Raw genomic sequence first — 25,934 nt, forward strand, 5'->3', positions numbered from 1 at the left:
GGTTGCTTGGCACGGCCACATTATGGTGTCCACAGTACAAGAGCTCAGGTTATCTGAAAGGAAATCTGAGTTAGTACTCACCAATAACCGTTGTAATTCTACATACCAGCCTGTGCTGGTTTTATTATATTTATCCTGAGAGGCTCACAATGCTTAACAGTAACCAGAAAGAAAAGACGAGCGTTCTTAGATTACAGAAAGTAACGTTCGTTTAGCTTCTCTTGAGTTACCATAGCCTACAGTACCTATTACTGAACTCACAATGGGCATTTGGACAGTTCGAAGAACCACATTCCTTATTTTATTCCCCTCATGACGTTAGTGACGAACTAAACTGCATTTTAATTTCAGTGATGCTGGTAGCAGTTCCACAGAATTTACAAGGTTCAGCCAACCATATTACACAAGCATCTTAATAGTAATTGCTCGTAAACTTACTGAGCCTTAGTTCATTTACGTAATTAAATGATACACTATTCTTGGCCAGTTGCAGGTAATTTCACTTGCACTTAAAACAACATGTGCAAAATATACGTGCCAATGACTGTTAATCACACAAACTGCTCAAGAATAAAATACAGGCGAAGCTTCTGAGCACAATATCGGAATTGTACAAAACAACGGTCAGATTAGTCACACACGTCAAACACAGTTGCTGCAGTTACTGAGAGGGCAGGCAGTACTGAAGTACACTGAGGCGACAAAAGTCATGGAACATCTCCTAATATAGTGTAGGACTCCTTTTGACCGGTACAGCGCAGCAACTCGATATGGCATGGACTCAATAACTCGTTGGAAGTCCCCTGAAGAAATATTGAGCCATGTTGCCTATATAGCCACCCACAGTTGCGAAAGATCGCAGGATTTTGTGCACACATTGACCCCTCGATTATGTCCCATTAAATTTCGATGGGATTCTTGTCGGACAATCTGGCTGGCCAGATCATTCTCTCCATTTGAACAGAATGTTATTCAAACCAATCGCCAACAATTGTGGCTCGGTGACGTGGCGCACTGTCATCTATAAAAAATCCAAAGTTGTTTGGAAACATTAAGTCCATGAATGGCTGTAAATGGTCTCCAACTAGCAGTTGGACCAGAGGAGCCAGTCCATTCCGCGTAAACAAAGTCTACACGATTTTGGAGCCACTACCAGCTTGCTCAGTGTCTTGCTGACAACTTGGCCCCATGGCTTCACGGGGTTTCGAACCCTACTATCAGCTCTTACCAAATGAAATCGAAACTGATCTGACAAGAGCACAGTTTTCCAGTCATCTAGCGTCCAACGGATATGATCACGAGGCCAAGAGATGTGCTGCAGGCGATGTCGTGCTGTTAACAAAGGCAATTTCGTCAGTCGTCTGCTGTCATAGCCCATTCATGCCAAATTTCACCGCACTCTCCTAATGGATACTTTCTTCGTACGTCCCATATTGATTTTCGTGCGGTAGCGTTCTCGCTTCCCACGCCCGGGTTCCCGGGTTCGATTCCCGGCGGGGTCAGGGATTTTCTCTGCCTCGTGATGGCTGGGTGTTAGTTAGGTTTAAGTAGTTCTAAGTTCTAGGGGACTGATGACCATAGATGTTAAGTCCCATAGTGCTCAGAGCCATTTGAACCATTTTTTTTAATTTCTATGGTTATTTCACACAGCGTTGCTTGTCTGTTAGCACTGACAACTGTAAGCAGACACCGCTGCTCTCTTTTGTTGACTGAAGCTGTAGGCCGCTGCGTTGTACATGGTGCGAGAGAATGCCTGAAATTTGGTATTCTCGTCACACTCTTGACACTGTGGATTTCTGTATATTGCATTCCCTAAAAATGTCTGAAACTTAATGTCCCATGCATCTAGTTCCAACAACAATTCCGCGTTCAGAGTCTGTTAATTACTGTTGTGCGACCAAAACAGCGTCGGAAACCTTTTCACATGAATCACGCGAGCAGAAATGACAGCTCCGCCAAAGCAGTATCCTCTTATACCCTGTGCATGCGATACTGCCGTCGTCTGTTGAAACGTCCCCTTTGGAAAATTATAAATGACAGTGCTGGTAAACCTCTTACATTATTTGATTTTCAAACAGCTGAGCAAAACTGAACGTACTCAGACATTTCTCTCTCTACTTGTTCTCATCATCACTAAACTGACACAATATTTTTAGCGCAACGCAATCTGACTTTCAATAATCCCTACAAAACCTATACCTTTCGTGAATCACTTACCTCACAAAAATCTTCGTTACTCGAACTACTGCAATACACCAAGCGCCAATACTGCCAGCTAGATAAAGTATTCTAACTACTGAAGGCACTAACTACTGATAGGCATAGTTAGCAAATGAAAGATTTTGATAGAGAACAAACAATGTATTTACCTTAATAGTGATTAAAAGTCAATATATATATTAGTTCATGACATCCAGTCCTACAAATTTATTCTTTCTGATGGACACATGTCCAGATCATCCGCCCTCAAAACTCCGCCATCTCTCTCCACACATCCACCACTGCCGGCGGCTCACCTCGAACTACGCAACGCTACGCGCTGTTCACATCCAACTGACCATCACTACAATAGCGAATATTCCAACAATGCCAACCAGCCACAGACTGCACACAGCACAGCCAGTGATTTTCATACAGAGCGCTTCGTGGCGTTACCAACATAAAAACCTAAACAGCCTACTTACACTGTATTTGTGCAGTTCACTAATCCCATGAATTTCGTCACTTCAGTGTGTAACTTATCATGGCCAACGCATGAAATTTAGAAGAAACATGTTACTTTCACAATTACTGGTACTGCTGTATGCTGTATTTGAATGGAACTTCCCTCCAGAAAGTTTAGGAGTGACTGAATCCAGTCCCGTTGGGTAGTAGTCTCCACATCCGTCAATAGTAACACCAACTGCAGTCGAGCGCAGTTCTGCAGCCACGTCACCAGATCTTACACTGAGCCGTGTACGAGACACTTTTCCTGTTACCGGCTCGCCAGCTATCGATCCATGCTTGCCGAACTATTTCGTTCTCAACTCGCGATCGACTCACCCGCTCTAGGCTCACTTTACACTCACGGTTGCAGCCAAAGATCTCACAATGCCACGGATATGCCGCCGGCACGAATTAGAGAATTCTTTAGTGTATTACTGATTTCTTTGCAGTTAATGACATAAGGTCTCGTATGAGGAACATGTTGCTCCAAATGTACGAGAAGAAACCCAAATGAAACGAGAACCCCTTTCCTGCAGATGCAGGTGGTAAGCACTGCTTTTTAACTAACTGTCACGTATACGAAATTGTTTTCTCTGTCCACTTCTGACAGGAAAACGTAAACTTTAAACAGAGCAAGAGTCGTCATACACTGCGAACTGAAATATCACAGTAGTACAAACTGGACACCCCAGAACAAAAGCAAGGTTGTTGTATGTGTAGTGTTATGAAGAGATACATTTTTTTTACAGCAGAGAACAAATGGTAACTGGCCAGAGTATACTCGTGCGAGTGGCACAACTGTCCCGCTTCTAGTGGTAAGAGACGGCTGCTTCAAAGAAGCGAGATGCAGCATTTCTGTATCAGTAGCGACACCTGCTGTAGGCGGGCATACTAAAGTGTCGTTTAGGTTAGCGTTCTTGATTTTATAAACACTAATTTCATGCGTTCGCCGATTTTATAGTTGACAATATATTTGAACAACATTCTAGCATCAGGTGCTGGTTTCCATTACAGAAATAAGGCGCACAAGCTGAATGGATGTGAATTTCTACCCAGGAAACAGTTTATCTAGTGGAAGGCTGTTTGATATCCATCAGCAAAGAAAGCAGAACACCTAAGAAACAATTTTAAAGCAACACTAGTTTGTTTCTTTACAGCATGTTAGAGTAGTCCCACATGGATTTGTTCAACCTTCAGGTAATAATACGATTTAGTGAGGCACAGTGGAAGAACAAACAATTTGTGGTAGTAAGAGGGTTGACGACTCTCGCACCATTTTAAAGCATACGGTCATATCTGATATCTGCGAAAATAATTTGTTTTGTCAATGATATCTGTTTATAAATAATGATGTAACATCATTGGATCGATTTAGAAATAGCAGTATCTGTATACGTATAAAATTGTAATATCCTTACATTGGGAAATTCTTTTACTTGTTTGAATTTTGTTCACAAACGGGCTGCGAGACGGGTAAGTATCTACTCCTATATGCATGTAAATACACTCCTGGAAATGGAAAAAAGAACACATTGACATCGGTGTGTCAGACCCACCATACTTGCTCCGGACACTGCGAGAGGGCTGTACAAGCAATGATCACACGCACGGCACAGCGGACACACCAGGAACCGCGGTGTTGGCCGTCGAATGGCGCTAGCTGCGCAGCATTTGTGCACCGCCGCCGTCAGTGTCAGCCAGTTTGCCGTGGCATACTGTGCTCCATCGCAGTCTTTAACACTGGTAGCATGCCGCGACAGCGTGGACGTGAACCGTAAGAGTAGTTGACGGACTTTGAGCGAGGGCGTATAGTGGGCATGCGGGAGGCCGGGTGGACGTACCGCCGAATTGCTCAACACGTTGGGCGTGAGGTCTCCACAGTACATCGATGTTGTCGCCAGTGGTCGGCGGAAGGTGCACGTGCCCGTCGACCTGGGACCGGACCGCAGCGACGCACGGATGCACGCCAAGACCGTAGGATCCTACGCAGTGCCGTAGGGGACCGCACCGCCACTTCCCAGCAAATTAGGGACACTGTTGCTCCTGGGGTATCGGCGAGGACCATTCGCAACCGTCTCCATGAAGCTGGGCTACGGTCCCGCACACCGTTAGGCCGTCTTCCGCTCACGCCCCAACATCGTGCAGCCCGCCTCCAGTGGTGTCGCGACAGGCGTGAATGGAGGGACGAATGGAGACGTGTCGTCTTCAGCGATGAGAGTCGCTTCTGCCTTGGTGCCAATGATGGTCGTATGCGTGTTTGGCGCCGTGCAGGTGAGCGCCACAATCAGGACTGCATACGACCGAGGCACACAGGGCCAACACCCGGCATCATGGTGTGGGGAGCGATCTCCTACACTGGCCGTACACCACTGATGATCGTCGAGGGGACACTGAATAGTGCACGGTACATCCAAACCGTCATCGAACCCATCGTTCTACCATTCCTAGACCGGCAAGGGAACTTGCTGTTCCAACAGGACAATGCACGTCCGCATGTATCCCGTGCCACCCAATGTGCTCTAGAAGGTGTAAGTCAACTACCCTGGCCAGCAAGATCTCCAGATCTGTCCCCCATTGAGCATGTTTGGGACTGGATGAAGCGTCGTCTCACGCGGTCTGCACGTCCGGCACGAACGCTGGTCCAACTGAGGCGCCAGGTGGAAATGGCATGGCAAGCCGTTCCACAGGACTACATCCAGCATCTCTACGATCGTCTCCATGGGAGAATAGCAGCCTGCATTGCTGCGAAAGGTGGATATACACTGTACTAGTGCCGACATTGTGCATGCTCTGTTGCCTGTGTCTATGTGCCTGTGGTTCTGTCAGTGTGATCATGTGATGTATCTGACCCCAGGAATGTGTCAATAAAGTTTCCCCTTCCTGGGACAATGAATTCACGGTGTTCTTATTTCAATTTCCAGGAGTGTATGTCTGTACACACCGTGCCTAAGTACTATGGAAACACTGCTGGAAACAGTGATAATTCTGGTTTTTGTTAGTTCCGGAAACATTTTGGCCACAGTGTGCCACATTTTAAGGAACCTATGCAATCGAGTAGCAGTTTTTAAAAAATTGTGCAGGTTGATCAGGAACGTGAAGATGATACCCCATGACTCCAAATGCATCGTGAATGAAAATAAAAATCACGCTTTGTGAATGAAAACGGTTTGTTTTCTTTTTTACGAAAGCTGTACACTCACAGCATCAACACTGACAATAATGGAGAAAATGGAAAAAGACGCATAATCGAATAACTGCAGTTACTTTTCGATTCTTCTGTCGTACAGTCGAATGAACGACGATCCACAGCAATGAGTACCCAAATAATGTGTAACGGACGTTTGTGATAAGATTTAACCAAAACATTCGTACGGAAATTATGATATGGCTTTGGAAGCTGACACTATAAAGAACTGGATACCTTCTGGATAAATTACAGCATAATGTGTGCTACTTCTTCTACGAACCTTCCAAGCACAATTACCTTTTCACAGTAGATGGTGACTACGTAATTATGGAGACCTGTTGCTTCACCTGTAGTGTGAGATACTGATATGCTAGCAGGAAACGCTAGCATATTCTACAAAAAAAAAAAAAAAAAAAAAAAAAAAAAAAAAAAAAAAAAAAAAAAAAAAAAAGTCCACCTGCCTTACGTTTCACACGAGACGCTGGTTGTTAGCAGCTTTGTCTATGAGGGAGACACCGAAAGGAGCGCTTTTACTCCTGGTATCCATGGTTGAAATATTCTGAGAGTCGTTACCGACTTTTAACTACCCTGCAACATCAGTATTCGCATTTCTTGCTCATAACCCGTTCGGGGAATGACGTTACGCCCGCGGATAGCGTGCGCATAACTGCATCAGCTGCAGCCAGCGGCCGGTCGTTGCTGTTACAAAATGTAATAGCCTTTGGCTGCGGATCGTGCGTGATGCGTAAGTGTAACTAATGCGTCCGTTATTCGGTGTGCGGCGTCGTGATCCGACAAATTGCGTTCGGAACGAAGTTAGGCGAGGGTTTTTCCGTCATTTCACGCCGATTTGCCGCCGGTGACGGGTCTGCGGGGGACGGGCTGCCGCCGAATTTAATTACGGCCTCTATGTTTACACTGTGGACTGGGAAGCAACCCACATCTCCGGCGCGGGAGCACACGGCTCGCATTGTCGGAGCTGCGACGGCAGCGAGCAAAAGCTGCGTCGGCTGTCTGTACGTACTCTCACTCTCTGTTCTGCTTGCTACCATCTGCATATTTCTGATGGCACGTTTTTCCCTACGCGTTATTAACTAGTGTGTATCTCAAAGGGTGAATTTAGATTTGCCGCAAGCACGAGGTGAGAAACGTAAAACTGGCCCGGAAAACATTTCGTGCGTCTTAAGATAGGTAACCAAATTTACATCATCTGCTTCGGGTGTTAGTTATTTTCATGTTCCATGGATCATTTGTACGATAAACCGGAATGATGTGGAAAGAATCAGTTAACGAGGGGAACTCAAACGAAAAAATCTTTATCGAAAAACAGTGGGTCACAAATGTATCATTTTCTGACAGGTTCTCCCTGTCGTTTAACACACTTCCGTCAGCCCCGGTAGCTGAGTGCGTCAGCGCGACGGAATGTCGTGCCAAGGGACCCAGATTAGAATCCAGGCTTCGTCGGAGATTTTATTCGCTCATGGACTGGGTGTTACGTTGTCCTAATCATCATCATCTCATCCTCATCGACACGCAAGTCGCCGAAGTAGTGTCAACTCAAAAGACTTGCACCAGGCAAGGCCCTAGCCACACGACATTTCAACACACTTCCTCCTGCAGGCAGGAAGCACGCAGATTCCCCTGCAGCCGGCCGGAGTGGCCGAGCGGTTCTAGGCGCTACAGTCTGGAACCGTGCGACCACTACGGTCGCAGGTTCGAATCCTGCCTCGGGCATGGATGTGTGTGCTGTCCTTAGGTTAGTTAGGTTTGTTGTTGTTGTGGTCTTTAGTCCTGAAACTGGTTTGATGCAGCTCTCCATGCTACTCTATCCTGTGCAAGCTTCTTCATCTCCCAGTACCTACTGCAACCTACATCATTGCCGGCCGAAGTGGCCGTGCGGTTAAAGGCGCTGCAGTCGGGAACCGCAAGACCGCTACGGTCGCAGGTTCGAATCCTGCCTCGGGCATGGATGTTTGTGATGTCCTTAGGTTAGTTAGGTTTAACTAGTTCTAAGTTCTAGGGGACTAATAACCTCAGCAGTTGAGTCCCATAGTGCTCAGAGCCATTTTGAACCTACATCATTCTGAATCTGCTTAGTGTATGCATCTCTTGGTCTCCCCCTACGATTTTTACCCTCCACGCTGCCCTCCAATATTAAATTGGTGATCCCTTGATGCCTCAGAACATGTCCTACCAACCGATCCCTTCTTCTGGTCAAGTTGTGCCACAAACTCCTCTTCTCCCCAATCCTATTCAGTACCTCCTCATTAGTTATGTGATCTACCCATCTAATCTTCAGCATTCTTCTGTAGCACCACATTTCGAAAGCTTCTATTCTCTTCTTGTCCAAACTATTTATCGTCCATGTTTCACTTCCATACATGGCTACACTCCATACAAATACTTTCAGAAAAGACTTCCTGACACTTAAATCTATACTCGATGTTAACAAATTTCTCTTCTTCAGAAATGCTTTCCTTGCCATTGCCAGTCTACATTTTATATCCTCTCTACTTCGACCATCATCAGTTATTTTGCTCCCCAAAGAGCAAAACTCCTTTACTACTTTAAGTGTCTCATTTCCTAATGTAATACCCTCAACATCACCCGACTTAATTCGACTACATTCCATTATCCTCGTTTTGCTTTTGTTGATGTTCATCTTATATCCTCCCTTCAAGACACCATCCATTCCGTTCAACTCCTCTTCCAAGTCCTTTGCTGTCTCTGATAGAATTACAATGTCATCGGCGAACCTCAAAGTTTTTATTTCTTCTCCATGGATTTTAATACCTACTCCGAATTTTTCTTTTGTTTCCTTTACTGCTTGCTCAATATACAGATTGAATAACATCGGGGAGAGGCTACAACCCTGTCTTACTCCCTTCCCAACCACTGCTTCCCTTTCATTTCCCTCGACTCTTATAACTGCCATCTGGTTTCTGTACAAATTGTAAATAGCCTTTCGCTCCCTGTATTTTACCCCTGCCACCTTTAGAATTTGAAAGAGAGTATTCCAGTCAACATTGTCAAAAGCTTTCTCTAAGTCTACAAATGCTAGAAACGTAGGTTTGCCTTTCCTTAATCTATTTTCTAAGATAAGTCGTAAGGTCAGCACTGCCTCACGTGTTCCAGTATTTCTACGGAATCCAAACTGATCTTCCCCGAGGTCGGCTTCTACTAGTTTTTCCATTCGTCTGTAAAGAATTCTGTTAGTATTTTGCAGTTAGGTTTAAGTAGTTCTAAGTTCTAGGGGACTGATGACCTCAGATGTTAAGTCCCATATTGCTCAGAGCCATTTGAACCATTTTTTTAGATTCCTCTGCATCAAAAGGGAGAGGGGGGGAGAGGGGGGGTTGATTCGGTCGTGTGCCCAGTCACTGTACATGTCCTGTTGCATTCCATCGGAATGAAATTTCTTTCCTCCCAACAGTTTGTGAGTGGTGGAAAAGGTGTGATAATGACGCAGTGTGACGTCTGCTGGGTATCGTGGATGTGACAGGGTATCAAAGTGCAGGTCATCGAAGATTACAATTGTTGCAAAATTGCACATGCAGTCAGAAGTCCACGTTAGTCTGATTTTATTGCAGGCCGTAGCTGATATTTCAACATATTAGGGTACGACGCGCTGTTGGAGGTGTTTTCCCTAGTCGTTTAGTGTTCCAAAACTAAGTTTCGTTCGTCCCAAAAGAAAGGCAGCAAAGCATTCCCTGCAGGTGGCTGTCTCCAGAACTTCTTGGATTTTGGTGGTGAGGAATGGCACCATTCCTTGCCTCCTATCTTTGTGTCGGGTTGGTGATAAAGTACTCAGGTTGTAGTGTACACAGGTTTTGCCTCCTGTGACGATTCACGCGAAGAAGGCATCACCTTCTGCTTCAAAGCGTCGCAAAAGTTCGTCACCGAAGTGAACGAGTCACTCTTTCGGTTCTGCAGCCAGCTGCCGTGGCACCCAACCTGCAAATACTTAATCACTTCATGAAAGATGAGATGTGTTGAATAGTGGCTAATGTTTAAATGTGTGGCTATATCATTCAACTTCGTACGTCGAGTTATCATCACAACGGCTTCAACTGCTGCGGTGGACTCTGGTGGCACAAAGCGGTGAGCCTGTCCCAGGCGCTAGGCATCTGTCGCAGACGTCAGTCCGTCCATTTCCGAGCTGTCTACTCTACTCACACATTTGCTGCGGTAACAGACACCCATTACCATACTGGAACTTCATTCACCGATACATTTCAACAGGCATTGAATCATTCCCTAAACTACAAGCGTACAAACGACTCCTATCAGAAATCAAAATAAAATATTTTTCAAAAGAACTATAAAAACAAAGCTGGGATAAGGTGTATAAGGAACTAATGAGAATACGAAATTCCATAAATCCTCCACATTGTTTAAATTGAACTTTCCAAAAGTATGTATGTCTGTATCAACATTTCACAAAAACATATGGATAGCAGCAGGTATTAAGAGGTCCTTCCAAACACTTAAATATCCCAGTTCCATGAAAAAGGTTCTCAGTGATCCAGAATTCTTAAATTTCTATCACAGATGCTAAAAGATCTATAGGAAGGTGTTGATTGCTGCAAAAAGTCATTTAATGACAGAATAATATATAATGCAGAGAATAAAAGCAAAGCAGTCTGGGATGTTATAAAAAAGGAAACGGGGAGGGGCAAACAATCGCAGAATAACATACTGCTAAGGGAGGGGGATAGGTAATAAATGATCCACAACACTTAGCAAACCATGTAAACGAGCATTTTTCAAGTATTGCAGGGAAGTTACAGCAAAAATTCCCCACAACAAATATAACACCAGTAAATAATGTTGCACTACATACAACGATGTTACTTCCAGCCACAGAGAGTGACGTCAATAAAACTGTTCTAAAACTAAAAAAAAAAGCCAGTAGACTTAGATGAAGTACCAATGTGTCTACTGAAACAATGCATAGGGATTATACAAGGCCCCTTAACAAATGTAATAAATGAATCCTTCACATCAGGGACATTTCCAGAGAAGTTAAAACAGGCAAGAGTTGTACCTTTGCTTAAGAAAGGTAATGCAGAAGACATAAAAAATTACCTGACCATTTCCCTGCTGTCAGCATTCTCAAAAATAATAGCAGCAATTATGAAAGACAGGTTAATGAATTACCTGAATAAATACAATATTTTAAGCGAATCACAGTTTGGTTTCCGAAGTGGCAAAAATACGGGGTCAGCCATAGTAGAATTCACAAAAGTTTTACTTGATGCTCTTGATAAAGATGAGTGTGTCACAGGCATATTTTTGGATCTTTCTAAGGCGTATGATACAGTGTATCACAAGATTCTATGAAATACATTACAAGCATTAGGAATAAGAGGGGTAGCTAATGACTGGTTTCGATCATACCTAGCAGATAGAGTACAAAGAATAGAGACAACACATACTTCAAATAGATCCAAACATTTAGTAAAACACTTATCAGAACCAAAATACATTAATATAGGGTTCTGCAAGGTAGCATATTAGGACCAGTACTATTCCTGATATACATCAATGACTTTCCCACTAGTGTTACTCAAAGTGAAAAAATTCTCTTCGCTGATGTCAACAATACTATAGTCACTGACGAAACAAGAGAACTTCTTGCTGAGAAAGCAAATGAAACTCTCAGGGAAGTTTATGATTGGTCAATAAGCAATAAAGTGACATTGAACATAAAGAAAACTAATGCCATGACTTTCAGTTTGAAGAGGAAAAATGTCAGTGTTAAATTAAATGTAGATGGCACCTCATAGACTGTGTAACAAATGCAAAATTTCTAGGAATGAATATTGATTCTTAGTTGAAGTGATGTGAACACACAATAGTACTTGCAAACAGAATGTCATCAGCATGTTATGCCCCTAGAATCCTGTCATCAGTGTGTAACATGCAGTGTCTTTTAGTTACATATTATTCATATGTACACTCAGTGCTTAGCTAAGGAGTTTCTGTTTTGGGGAACAAATGCACACAATATGAACACAATTTTCAAACTCCAGGAAAGAGCCATAAGAATAATATCCAAAAATACTAGTCGAGCTCATTGTAAAGCTCTGTTCAAAACACTGGGGATTTTAACTGCTCCAGTCAGTTATACACATCAAAAATAACATTTGTAATTACTGCACAAACAGCTCTGTCCATGACCATGCAACAAGAAAGAGACTCAACTTACATTTACCAAGAAAAAATAAACATAAAACTTAAAACAACATTTTCTACCAAAGAATAAAACTGTACAATAAATTAGCAAAATAGATGGAATTGCGAAAATACACCTATTTAAAAAAGCAGCTAAAAAGTACCTGTTATACAATACTTTTTATACAGTGTAGATTTACTTAGATAAAACAGTGTAGGGGTTTGACAAAAAAATGTTGTACGAATAAATAATAATAGTAATAATAATAATAAAGATTATAAAACATCCAACATTCCACATAACACCTTCACTTTATGTGTTTTTCCTTTTTTTCCTTTCTAGAAATGCTTACCCTCAAGCTTTGCATAGCACAATACTAACACCTCTTCCTCTTTCTCAGCTCAACATCTCGCTCATTATGGAGAGATGCTGACACAGTTTTTCAGGATAGCGAATGGGAAGTTGCGGCACAGAAAATGTATTGTCTTAAAAATTATTTGTAAAAGTAAGTATTGTATACCAGGAGTAAATCTAATGATTATGTCTAACTAGAAGTCTGTAAATATATATGTGTATACGAATTAGCTTATTTTAAATTGGTCTAAACTTGTAAATAGTTTGACATGTCCTATATCCTTGTAAAAAGAGATCTACAGATGAATAAAGCTACTACTACTACTAAGTCTTGTACCTTCACTGCCCAGAAAGCGTATGACAGAGCTCTGTTCTTCCTTGGTGTATATCGCAAGCTGGGTGGCCATTTTGAACTCGTATTGTGGTCGCGTTTTGCTTGTCTGTAGTATTCTCTCGCTTGTGGGGCATTCATCACATCACTGATAGAAGTGATGCCAACGCACAGGACAAAGGCGCGTAATTTAGCTGAAGTCTAGGGGTATCGTCTTTGATTAGTAATCAGCCCCTGATTAGAACTCTGCAACTGCTTAAATTTTGAAGAAAAAGCATCAGTGATGGCAGCCGAAGACTTATAGCATAAGAAGATATCCTCATTCAGCCCACGGCCTTGTCAAAGGCGGAGGAGCGCACAGAGGTTCAAGGCACTCTGTTTCACTTGGGGTGGTAAACTGCCCTAAAAGCCGGAACAGTCAACATATCAGCAATGATCAATGACATGCGGATACAGAAAGAAATGGAAACGACCGCACCAAAAACACTAATGTGTATCCACGGGACACGTGGTTCGAAACTGAAAAAAAAAATGTCATGGTGATCTCTCTACTGGCAAAAGATTCTGACACAGACCCCCAGTCGGATCTCTGGGAGAGGACGCGAGGGTGGAGGTGACGGAGAGAAAAAGATACTGGAATGACGAATAGGTCAACAGGCAGTTTAGTTTTAGAGGTATAGACATCTCTGAAAAAGGCAACCACAGAAGTTGAACAGGAGAAAGTAAGTATAAAGAACGTAACTGGATAGAAACCATGGGTAACAGAAGAAATACTTCCGTTGAGCGATGATAGAAGGAACTCCAAAAACAAGGAAAGAAAAACAGAAATACAAGTCTCTTAGGAATGAAATAAATAGGAAGTGGAAGGAAGCTCAGGCGAAACTGCAACATGAAAAATGCGAAGAAATCGAAAAAGAAATGACTGTCTGGAGGACTGACTCAGAATATAAGAAAGTCGAAACAACCTTCGGTTAAATTATTTGCAAGTATGGCACATTAAGAGTGCAAGGTTTCTCTATGAGGGGAAGAGTTGTCTGATGACGTGATTGAAGAAGAGACAGAAGTCCCTGCAGACGAGACAGGGGACCCAGTATTAGAATCAGAATTTTAAAAAGCTTCGAAAGACTTAAGATCAGGTAAGACAGAAGGGACGGATAACATTCCACCAGAATTTCTAAAATCGTCGGGGGAAGTGGCAACAAAACGATTATTCACGTTGATGTGTAGAATATATGAGTCTGAGGATACATCGTCTTACTTTCGGAGAAACATCATCCACACAATTCCGAAGATTGCAAGAGCTGATAAGTGCAAGTATTATAGCAGAATCAGCTTACCACCTGAAAAGAATAATCTGAAGAAGAATGGAAAGGAAAATTAGATGACGATCGGTTTGGGTTTCAGGAAGTTAAAGGCAGGAAGGTAGTATACAACAGATACGAGTGCCAAAAGGGAACGATAACACTGGAAGACCAAGAGAGAATTACTGAGATTAAAAAGCGATCTAGTCTTTCGCCCTTAGTGTTCGATCTATACACTGAAGAAGCAACGATGGAAATAAAAGGAAGCTGAAAAGCGGAATTAAAATTCAGAGTGAAAGTGTATCTTTGATAGGATTTGCTGAGGACATTGCTATCCTCAGTGAACGTGAAGAATAATTACAGGATCTGCTGATTGGAATGAGAATTCTAATGAGTAAAGAATACGCTCTGAGATTAAAATGAAGAAAGACGAAGGTAATTAGAAGTAGCAGAAATGAGAACAGCGAGAAAAATGGCATCGGGGTTGGTGACCATGAAGTAAATGAAGTTAAGGAATTCTGCTACCTAACTTGAACAAAAAGGACATCATAAGAAGACCCACAATGGCAAAAAGTACATACCTGGGTAAGAGAAGTCTGCTAGCACCAAACACAGGCGTTAATCCCAGGAAGAAATTTCTGAGAACGTACGTTTGCAGTATAGCATTGTATGCTAGTGAAACATGGATTGTGGGAAAATCGGAACAGAAGAGAATCGAAGCGTTATAGGTATGGTGCTACAGAAGAAAGTTGAAAATTAGCTGGATTGATAAGGTAAGGAATGAGGAGGTTCTCTGTAGGATCGGCGAGGAATGGAATACATGGAAAACACTGACTAGAAGATGGACAGGATGGTAGGACGCCTGTTAAGATGTCAAGGAATAACTTCCGTGGTACTAGAGGGGACTTCGAAGGTAAAAGCTGTAGAGGAAGACATAGATTGGGATACATCCAGCAAATAACTGAGGACGTAGGTTGCAATCACTACTCTGAGAAGAAGAGGTTGGCACAGGAGAGGAATCAGTGGCGAGCCGAGCCGCATCAAACCAGTCAGAAGACGGGTGACTCAAAAAAGAAGTACCTCTGGATGTGCAAAACTGGCTTTTTTTAAAATGAGTTTGAGACCAATCATAGGAAATCGAACATTATTTACCGTTTCTTCTGTTGCTGCATGTATGCATGGATTGATTACAGTAATAGTATCAACCGCAAAAGGAATTAATTCTGGTTATCGTATATTAGACGGAAGATGGTTTACATAGCTGAAAAACAAATGCAAAACCACGATTGAGCCTCGAGGAACGCCCTATGTAATTTCTCCCCAGTCAGAATAATGCCCCAGATTATATTGCCGGAGCTACTAAGTACTTTCTGCATTATTTTTGTTGCAGATGGGGTTATCCATTGGTTGGCTATGCCATCAGTCCCACAAAACTTCAGTTTATTTAGAAGAATATTGTGATTCAAGAGTCCAGTGCCTCAGGTAAATAGCAGTAAGCACGAACTAGCACAATTTTGTTATTTAATGCTTGTAAAATTTGGTTAGTGAACATGTAAGTGACATTCTCAGTAGAAGCAACTTTTCTGAAATCCAAACTGTGATTTACTGAGGTTATTATTGTTGCTCAGGTGAGAGACTATCTTAGAATACATCACCTTCTCCACAATTTTTGAATGTTTGTCATTAATGAAACAGAAACGTAATTACCGACGTCTTCCCTATCACCTTTCCAACAGAGTGCTTTAAAAACGGCGTTCCTTGCGTGATTGATGAGTTAGGTATATTAGTTAAGACAATGCTTATTATAAGGAAAGTGGATAATGTAAGTTGGTTTGCATATCTTAAGGTGAACGAAATATTTTTCGTGCCAGTTTTATTTTGGCCATCCGGTATAGCAACATGTATAACGTGTTTCAACGTCTTTGTATCATGTGTCTAGGGGTGATAGTTCTCGTCTTGGGGAACAACTTTTGTTAGAGGCAAAATGTTTGTTGCCACTTTCCGGCTAGCTAGGCTTCCTGTAGTATTCATCGGCACTGGCAAAAAGAGATTTCACCGAATAAGCGAGGTCTACTTACAAGATGTACTGCTTCTCTTCGTATCCTAGTAAGCTGTTGAGTGGTTTTCAACAATAAATCCGTTTTCAGCAAGGAGACGTTAATAATGTGTCTAAGCTGAAAAACGTTTTTAGGAACGAATCAGCAACTTTACTTGACTCTGCCTACCTCCACTCACGCAGCGCAAATGACTGGATAAAGGCAACACACACTGCATGAGCACTGCCGTCTCTAAGGGGCCTAAGCAATTCAAAAGATCAGCTAGCGTCGCTGGAAAGCGTCAGCGAAACGCAGTGTATACTCCTCAAGACACTGTGCTGTGAGTACTGTGTGATGTGCCAAAATATGTGGTGGTTATACTCACAATAAAAGAACGCATTAGGTTATTTACTCTTCAACCGTTCGATAGTCGTTTCTTAAAACCTGATTGTTGTTATGTACTTGTTGCTACATTTTATAAATTGTTGTGCAAACATGTAGATATAAGGAGAATGGAAAGATGCTGCGAGCTGCTGGGTGTCATTTGTTTCCAGTCATGAAGCCACCTAAGCGACAAGGCAATACATGGCTCCGCAGGTGGCTACTGAGAAGATATGCGACGACCAATGACCACAATATGCACATTGATAAACGTGATAGCAGCACTGCTCGTTTAATGATTTTAGTGCTAGTGCTACGTGATCAGGCCCAGTGGACCGCACGCATCTACAAGCTTCCTCCTCCACTGCATTCTGTCCATTGCTGCTATCCGCCATTCGTCCACATCTATTGACATTTGTTTTAAATCTTCATGGAGTCCATCCCTCCAACGCTTCTTGGGTCTCCCTGGCGGTCTCTTTGCTGTAGGTGTGAAATCCAGGAGCTTCCGAGGCCGTCTGTGATCCTCCATCCGGGCCACATGGCCGGCCCACTGCATTCGTTTGGCTTCGACAGCTCCTGCTATGTTGGGCTGCTGGTATAGTTCCTCAAGCTCTTGGTTGTATCTGATCCTCCATTCCCCTGTATCTGCATCCAGAACCGGACCGAAGATCTTCCGAAGCACTTTTCTCTCAAAGACAAGGAGCTTATGGAAGTCCTGTTTCCGGATACTCCATGTCTCACAGCCATATAGAACAACAGGCTGGATCAGGGTTTTGTACAGTCGAATCTTGAACTGTCTGGAGAGAGATTTGGACCGAAGCAGTTGTGCTAGGCTGTGGTAAGATCGGTTTCCTGCTTGTATTCTGGCATTGATCTCTGCTTCACATGACGAGTTCTCAGTGAAAAGTGCCCCTAGGTATTTGAATTCTTGCACTCTCTTGTAGGAATGGTCCACAACCTGCAGTGATTGTAGATGATCAGCAGTCTGACAATGACCACGCGTCATAACGAGGTACTCTGTCTTAGCTTCCTTTAGTGCTTTGGTCATTTGCTGCAACTCCTCTTCCGACCTAGAGAATAAACAGATGTCGTCTGCATAGGCTAAGTATGCCAGTCTCTTTCCTTCGATTTCAATCCCTTCGTTCTCTTGGAAGGTCTCGCGTACGATCTTCTCGAGGGCAAAGTTGAACAGGATAGGGGACAACCCATCTCCTTGCCTGAGTCCTGTCACAATTTCAAATTCCTCAGTTACGCGATTCCCATCTTCACCTTTGCATGTGTTTCGTTCAGACAGATCTATATCAGATTGATGAGTTTCTCTGCTATGCGAAACTCCCTTAAACAGTTGAGCAGGATCTTGCGATGTATGCAATCGTAGGCCTTCTTAAAATCAACGAATAAAATATGCAAATCTTTACCATATTCACCCAGTTTCTCAGTGAGCTGCCGGAGACTGAAGATGTGATCTACTGTTGACAGTCCTGGCCGGAAACCTCCCTGGTACTCCTCAATCACCCATTCTTCCACTGGCTGAATTCTATGTATGAGGCAATTGGACAGGATCTTATAGCAGACGTTAAGCAGGGCGAATCCTCGATAGTGGTTGACAAAAATTTTAACGTGGTTCTAATGGCAGTTTGGTTTTGGTCAGAGTATAGAAAAACTATGAAGGTGGGCACAGTCAGGTTGATATTATGGGGTTGGATAAGTAAGCGCGCGAGCTTGCCTGCATCTGAATATTGTCGTTCAAAAGACTGATTGGACTAATTTATAACGAGATCAGTACGATTTTCTACGGTTATTTGGGATAGTGTTGAACTACGATTTGGAGTCGAACGGAATTCGAGGACTTGATCAGTACGTGAGTAATTAAAGGGCTGAGGGGTGGTTAAATCCTTAAAGGATTATGAGCTGATTCCTGTGTGAAAACAAATAACTTTGTTTTGAAATGAAATTTTTCTTTGAGAGTTATTTGGAATAGATGTAAGTTCCGATTTGGATCCACGTTATGGTACTAGTGGGCCTGTACACAACCATCTCGCGAGGAAGTGTGATTTCTGGCTATGTGTGGAATCGGTTATTGAATTGCACTGATTGTATGTGTGTGTGGCTTAAGTGCGGAGTATTGGGCTAACAGGCACTACGTACTTAATTTCGGAATCTGAAATTTGTTATGTAGTTTTGTTTGCTTTAAAATTGACAAGGTCATTTACTCAAATCCTAGAGTTAATCCCAACGTTTTACGATGCATAATAAAGAAAAGCTCATAAGAGCGTCTAAGGAAAAGAAATATATCGAAAGAAAGAGGAAATTTTATCTTTTCTCGAACGTTTGCTGCGTAAAGTGCTCCAAGGAAAAATATATTAGAAATTTCCATAGAGAGTAGCTCCAGTACAGAGTATTTCAGAGTTGGAATATAACTTTATTATCAGATACTCATGTACTTGTGATTCAGATTAATGTTAAACGAAGAACGATATTTGAAGGTTAAGATTTTTCCTATTAAAAGAAAAGAATTGTACAAAAACTGAATAAAGAAGGAAATAGAAAGGGGAAAAATACTTACCTTAATAATATTGAAGAAGTATAGACATTATGTCTTTGACTTTGCGAATAGGCAGATCTTTCCTTTCTTGATAGAACACTCGTTACACAAACGACAGATAGCGCGAGAATTTTAACTCACGTAAACAGGGGAAAAATAAACAATGAGGTAACTTACGATATCCGACTTTTGCCTACTACATTAACACCTTTTGATGATAAATTGCTAATAACTATTTAACGCTCAGAGGTATTTGAAATTTAACTATAGTAAAGTCAGTAGTATCGTTTAGGAGTAAGCGTCACATGTTTTACGACGTTACGAATTATAATTACACACCGGAAAGGTAATTTTATGTATAGCAGAGGCTACTACTGGAGAATAGGTGTTAGTGAATATAACTAAACTGCATTAGCGGTAGGTGGTGTCGAAGCAGCTGCGTGCTCGCATATGCAGCACCGATCTCTTGCCAAGCGATTTCCAACTCTTCGTACCGTAATCCTCCGTGACTCTTACGATAAATCCTGACACGTTAGTCGCGTGGATGACAAATATCATCCATAGCATGAACGGTTTGCTTGGATATTTTGAATGGTGTATACGAATGATTTTAAATCTTTTTTAAACTAAATATAATAATTTAATACACATACAGAGTATGATACGTCATAGTATGAAATAGATAGTGGAAAATTTTAAAAGTTTGTGATCTGAAATAACTGTTTTACATATGTTTTTCATTTAAAGATTGGGGTACATGTGACAAACCAAATAATTATTAAAATACTAGAGAATATTTATTTGAAAAGTAGGACCTAACTGATAGGCATATACAAACAGTAATTTTAAACATTAAACGCAAAACTTGAAATAGCGAACACCTTATTTGACAACACAGACGCATATGTCTTACAGATGTTCCACATATTTCCAGTTGTTGCATGTGGTGCACCATCCAGGGGTTGTTTCATTTCGTGTCTTTCCACACACTCGCCTCAGACCGCGCGGCTTCCCCGACAGCTTACTGCTGACACAATACTTTCTTGATTGCGCTGTGTATTCTTAACTCAGTATTACGCCTATTGTACTATGCACAAGTAAATACACACACAAAAAATGTTTTGCATCACCTCAGTACCATGAAGATAGACGTTGACTGTGGATATTGTATCACAGACACAGTCCCTTTGACTGTTCGGAGATGTCAGTAAACCCGCTCAAAGATGTAAACAACCATGCATGAGCAGCACCTATTAGACGGAGGGGTTCCGACAGCCGATTAGTTCCAGTCACTCCACCAGGAAGAACGTACACGGCTCATGTTGTCTGCAGTTCAACCATACCTTGACGGTCAATACCGCGGTTCTATCGAGACCGCATTGTTACTTTGTGCCAGGAAGGGCTCTCAGCAACGGAAGTGTGCAGGTGTCTTGGAGTGAAACAAAGCGATGTTGTTCGGACATGAAAGGTACAGAGATACAGCAACTGTCGCTAAAGTGCCTCGCTCAGGCCGCACAAAGGCTACTACTGCAGTGGATGACCGCTAACTACGGATTATGGCTCGGAGGAACCTGACATCAACGCCACCATGTAGAATAATGCTTTTCGTGCAGCCAAGGACGTCGAGTTACTGCTCAAACTGTGCGCATTAGGCTGCCTGATGCGCAGCTTCACTCCCGACGTCCATGGCGAGGTCTATCTTTGCAATCACGACACTATGCGGCGCGTTACAGATGGGCGCAACAACATGCCGAATAGACCGCTCAGGATTGACATCACGTTCTCTTCTCCGATGAGTGTCACATATGCCTTCAACCAGACAATCGCCGGAGACGTGTTTTGAGGCAACCCGGTCAGGCTGAACGCCTTAGACACCCTGTCCAGCGATTTCAGCGAGGTGTGGGCTTCCTGCTTCTTTGGGGTGGCATTATGTGAGGCCGACGTACGCCGCTGAGGTCATGGAAGGCGCTGTAACGGCTGTACGGTACGTGAATGCCATCCTCCGACCGATAGTGCAACCATATCGGCTGCATATTAGCGAGGCATTCGTCTTCACGGACGACAATTCGCGCCAACATCGTGCACATCTTTCGAATGTCTTCCTTCAGGATAACGACATCGCTCGACTAGAGTGGCCAGCATGTTCTGCAGACATGAACCCTATCGAACATGCCTGGGATCGATTGAAAAGGACTGTTTAAGGACGACGTGACCCACAAACTACTCTGAGGGATCTACGCCGAATAGCCGTTGAGGAGTGGGACAACCTGGACCAACAGTGCCTTGGTGAACTTGTGCACAGTATGCCATGACGAATACAGGCATGCACCAATGCAAGAGGACGTGCTACTGGGTATTAAGGGTACCGGTGTGTACAGCAATCTGGACCACCACCACTGAATGTCTTGCTGTATGGTGGTACAACATGCAATGTGTGGTTTTCAAGAGCAATAAAAAAGGTGGAAATGATGTTTAAGTGGATGTCTTTTCGAATTTTCTGTACAGCTTCCGGAACTCTCGGAACGGAGGTGACGCAAAACTTTTTTTGATGTGTGTAGTATTTTTATCGGTTTTGTTTGCTGAGTGAAAACGTCCGCTGAAAGAGGACTGTATAACAAAGATTCGCGTTTATTGAAAAGGACGATATCAGTCTGCCACTGTGTGTTATGATGTCCTAAGAAACGCCTAATTGCGGCCTGTGTGTCCGGAACGTGTCCGCAACGTCATCTGACAACATCTCACCCGGCTTTGAAAAATAAACCAAAGAGGTTTTTGTTGGAAAAAGAAATTCCTTAAATTGTATGGAGCTGCACTCCACTGGGACCTTTCATCAGGAAAATGAGAAAGTTATTGAAGCATCATATGAAATTTCTCTCTTGCTGGAAAAAAATGAAAAACCTTTTTGCGAGATGTTAATCAAACCTTCCATTCTTAAAGGAAACAGAATTGTTTTTGCAGACGGTAGCGAGAAATGGACAAAATACCTCTTTCGAATAACAGTGTGCAATGTAGGTTCGAAGAAATGGCTCTGAATGTGGAAAAAAACAGCTAGTTACAGGACTGCAAATATCTCCAGCTTTTTCCGCGCAATGTGACGATTTTATTGATGCAGCTCAACAGTATTATTTAATAATATGCTCCCGATTTGTGAACAAGAAAAGAATGATGGAAGAACTATTGGTTTTTGAAAGCTTGGAAACAACTTCAAAAGGGTCTAGTGTATTTTCTGTCGTTAGCTACTTTTTTTGCTGAAAATGGTTTGTCTTGTTACAGAGTTATGAGAATTTATACTGACAGGACATTAGCCATCTTACGTTCACGTTCTCGCCTCCTACATATTGCCAAAGGAAAAAATTTAATCTTATTGGCTCTCGATGTATGATCCACAGACAAGCCCTATCCTCTAAAACTTTACGTGAGAAACACTGTACTGAAAGTGACTATCAGTTCAATTAATAAAATAGAGACAATCGCTGCGAATACTCGCTGATACCGAGTCCTGTGGTAAGATCTCAGTGCTGAATACCAATCTTTACGGCTTCCCCCGTCGGAGGTTTGAGTCCTCCTTCAGGAATGGGTGTGTATGTTGTCCTTAGTGTAAGTGATTTAAGTTAGATTAAGAAGTGCGTAAGCCTAGGGAACGATGACCTTAGCAGTTTGGTCCCATAGTCCTTACCACAAATTTCCAGTTTTTACCAATCTTTATTCTTTCATATACCAATCCGGTGGCTTTCGAAGAGCAATATGCATAGTAGGCTGCATGAATTGCAATCAGAAGTAGAGCTATTTGAATCAGGGAAAAGCTGAGTTTCATTATTCATTCACTGATGACACCCTTCACAATTGATGTGCATGCACTTCCTGATTAAATATTGTACAAGAGGATTCAACTGAATTTAAAAGTGATTTGAGTGCTACAGAGCAGTTTGAACAAATGGGACTGGAATAATTTTGGGCCAGTTTCCTTCCTATTTACGCAGGACTGGCAAAGGAAGTCTTAAAAAGTCCTTGTACGGTTCTCATCTACATACTCATGTTGGAACGGAATCTCAACACTAGCCATGATTAAAAGGTAACACCGAAGTTACCTGAACATTGAGAGTCACCTTACATCTTCATCATGGAATGATTCACCTTACATCTATTTTAACTAGAGTGAAACCAGATTTTCAGGAACTGCTTAAAGAAAAACAATTTCAGGCGTCTCATTGATGTTCTGATGGGTTCAAATGGCTCTGAGCACTATGGGACTCAACATCTTAGGTCATAAGTCCCCTAGAACTTAGAACTACTTAAACCTAACTAACCTAAGGACATCACACACACCCATGCCCGAGGCAGGATTCGAACCTGCGACCGTAGCAGTCCCGCGGTTCCGGACTGCAGCGCCAGAACCGCTAGACCACCGCGGCCGGCCTGATGTTCTGAATTTTTTGTTATTTTCACCACATAAAAAAATGTTAAATATGAAGTTCCTTGTCTAAGTAAAATATCATTAGGTATTTAAATCAGACAGAAAGACATTTCTATGTCCTTTGAAACGCTATTGTTTTGTATGACTCTAAGTCCTTTATTACTTTATTCTATGTCTTTGGATACTTTATAGTTTTGCTTTTTACTGTTCTTTTGATAATTCTCTTATTCTAAAGTGTAGATTGGAAATTATTGTCGAAAAAAAATAAGCAAGATAAATAAATAAATATGAACACACAAAGAAGGGCTTGAGATATTGTGGGATATTAACAGGGGGACCAGGTGGAAAAGGATGGGAACAAGTGATCTACAGCATCAACGAAATGCATGCATGACAGCGCCAACACTTTCTGGTTTTCGTTGGGACGCTATGACTCCAATGTACAATCTTGTTGAAATCCGAAGATATATGATTTTGGTTCCCTTACTTTTTTTTTTTGGTGCAAATCTTTCGGCACTTCTTTCTTACTTTTTTCGCACTGTTCTCAAACGTGGAGTTTCATAATTAAAGACAAGCTGATAAACTGGTTGTTACCAATAATATTTGTATTTTAATCGTGTACTGATTCAACCATGAAAGGAAATATCTTCAGCTAAATTAGTGGCATTATATCGCTCTTCTGGTTGCTTACCGACGTTAGATTGTAAAATTGAGAGTGTTGTCCGTTTTCTCGTCAACCAAAGCAAATACTTTTAACTCATACTTCGCAGGTCTGCTAGGTTCAAATGGCTATGAGCACTAGGGACTGAAGTCATCAGTCCCCTAGAACTTAGAACTACTTAAACCTAACTAACCTAAGGACATCACACACATCCATGCCCGAGGCAGGATTCGAACCTGCTACCGTAGCGGTCTCGCGGTTCCAGACTGTAGCGCCTAGAACCGCTCGGCCACTCCGGCCAGCGGGTCTGCTAGGAATACGCTTCCTAAATGGGCAGTTTCCTCTGAATACAAAAAGCTATTCGTCACTGCTGAAGTATAAACTAGGTAAGAAATATTTCTGACAATAGTTCGCAAATACACTACGTGATGAAAAGTATCCGGTCATCCCCCAAAACATACGTTTTCCATATTAGCTGCATTGTGCTGCCACCTACTGCCAGGTACTGCACGTCAGCGACCTCAGTATTCATTAGTGATGCGGAAACGTGAAGGGACACGTACAGCACAAAAGCGTACACGCCGATCTCATTTGGTGATTGACAGAGACCGCTGTTGAAGAGGGTCGTAACGTGTAATAGGCAGACATCTATCCAGAACATCACACAGGAATTCCAAACTGCAACAGGATCCACTGCAAGTACTGTGACAGTTAGGCGGGAGGTGAGAAAACTTGGATTTCATGGTCGAGCGGCTGCTCATTAGCCACTCATCACGCCGGAAAATGCCAAACGACACCTCGCTTGGTGTAAGGAGAGTAAACATTGGAAGATAAAACAGTGTGAAAACGTTGTGTGGAGTGAAGAATCACGGTACACAATGTGGCGATCCGATGGCAGGCTGTGGGTATGGCGAATGCCCGGTGAACGCCATCTTGCAGCGTGTGTAGTGTCAACAGTAAAATTCGGAGGCGGCGGTGTTATGGTGTGGCCGTGTTTTTCATGGAGTCGGCTTGGACCCCTTGTTGTTTTGCGTAGCACTATCACAGCACAGGCCTACATTGATGTTTTAAGCACCTTCTTGCTTCCCACAGTTGAAGAGCAATTCGGGGATGGTGATTGCATCTTTCAGCACGATCGAGCATCTGTGCATAATGCACGGCATGAGGTTGAGTGGTTACACAACAATAACATTCCTGTAATGGACTGGCCTGCACAGAGTCCTGACCTGAATCCTACAAAACACCTTTGGGATGTTTTGGAGCGCCGACTTCCTGCCAGGCCTCATCGACCGACATAAACACTCCTCCTCACTGCAGCACTCCGTGAAAAAGGGCTGCCATTCCCCAAGAAACTTTCTAGCATCTGATTGAACGTATGCCTGCGAGGGTGGAAGCTGTCTTTAAGGATAAGGGTGGGCAAGGAGCATACTGAATTCCAGCATTACCGATGGAGGGCGCCACGAATTTGTAAGTCATTTTCAGCCAGGTGTCCGGATAGTTTTGATCACGTAGTGCAGTTAAAGTACCTCTCCAATCAGCAGCCAAATACCAGTCTTTATGCGAACACCTCCATCAAATATATTATCAAACGTCAACATCTCAACAGCAATCTCAATCGGTTTTCACTCATCAATCGGTTTTCACTCATCAGATGATCTGAACGCCATCAATTGCCCCCCCCCCCCCGCCCCTCCCCCCCCCCCAAAAAAAAGAAAAAGAAACCACAAAGACTAAAATTAGATCATAAGGAAAAATAGGAGTGTAGAATTACTTTTGTGGGACAGTGGTATCCGCTACACATGCATATACGGCAGCATGCGACCGAACACTAAAAAATCAA

Source organism: Schistocerca nitens, chromosome 1, assembly GCF_023898315.1.
Source record: "Schistocerca nitens isolate TAMUIC-IGC-003100 chromosome 1, iqSchNite1.1, whole genome shotgun sequence".
In the NCBI taxonomy this organism is placed as follows: Eukaryota; Metazoa; Arthropoda; class Insecta; order Orthoptera; family Acrididae; genus Schistocerca; species Schistocerca nitens.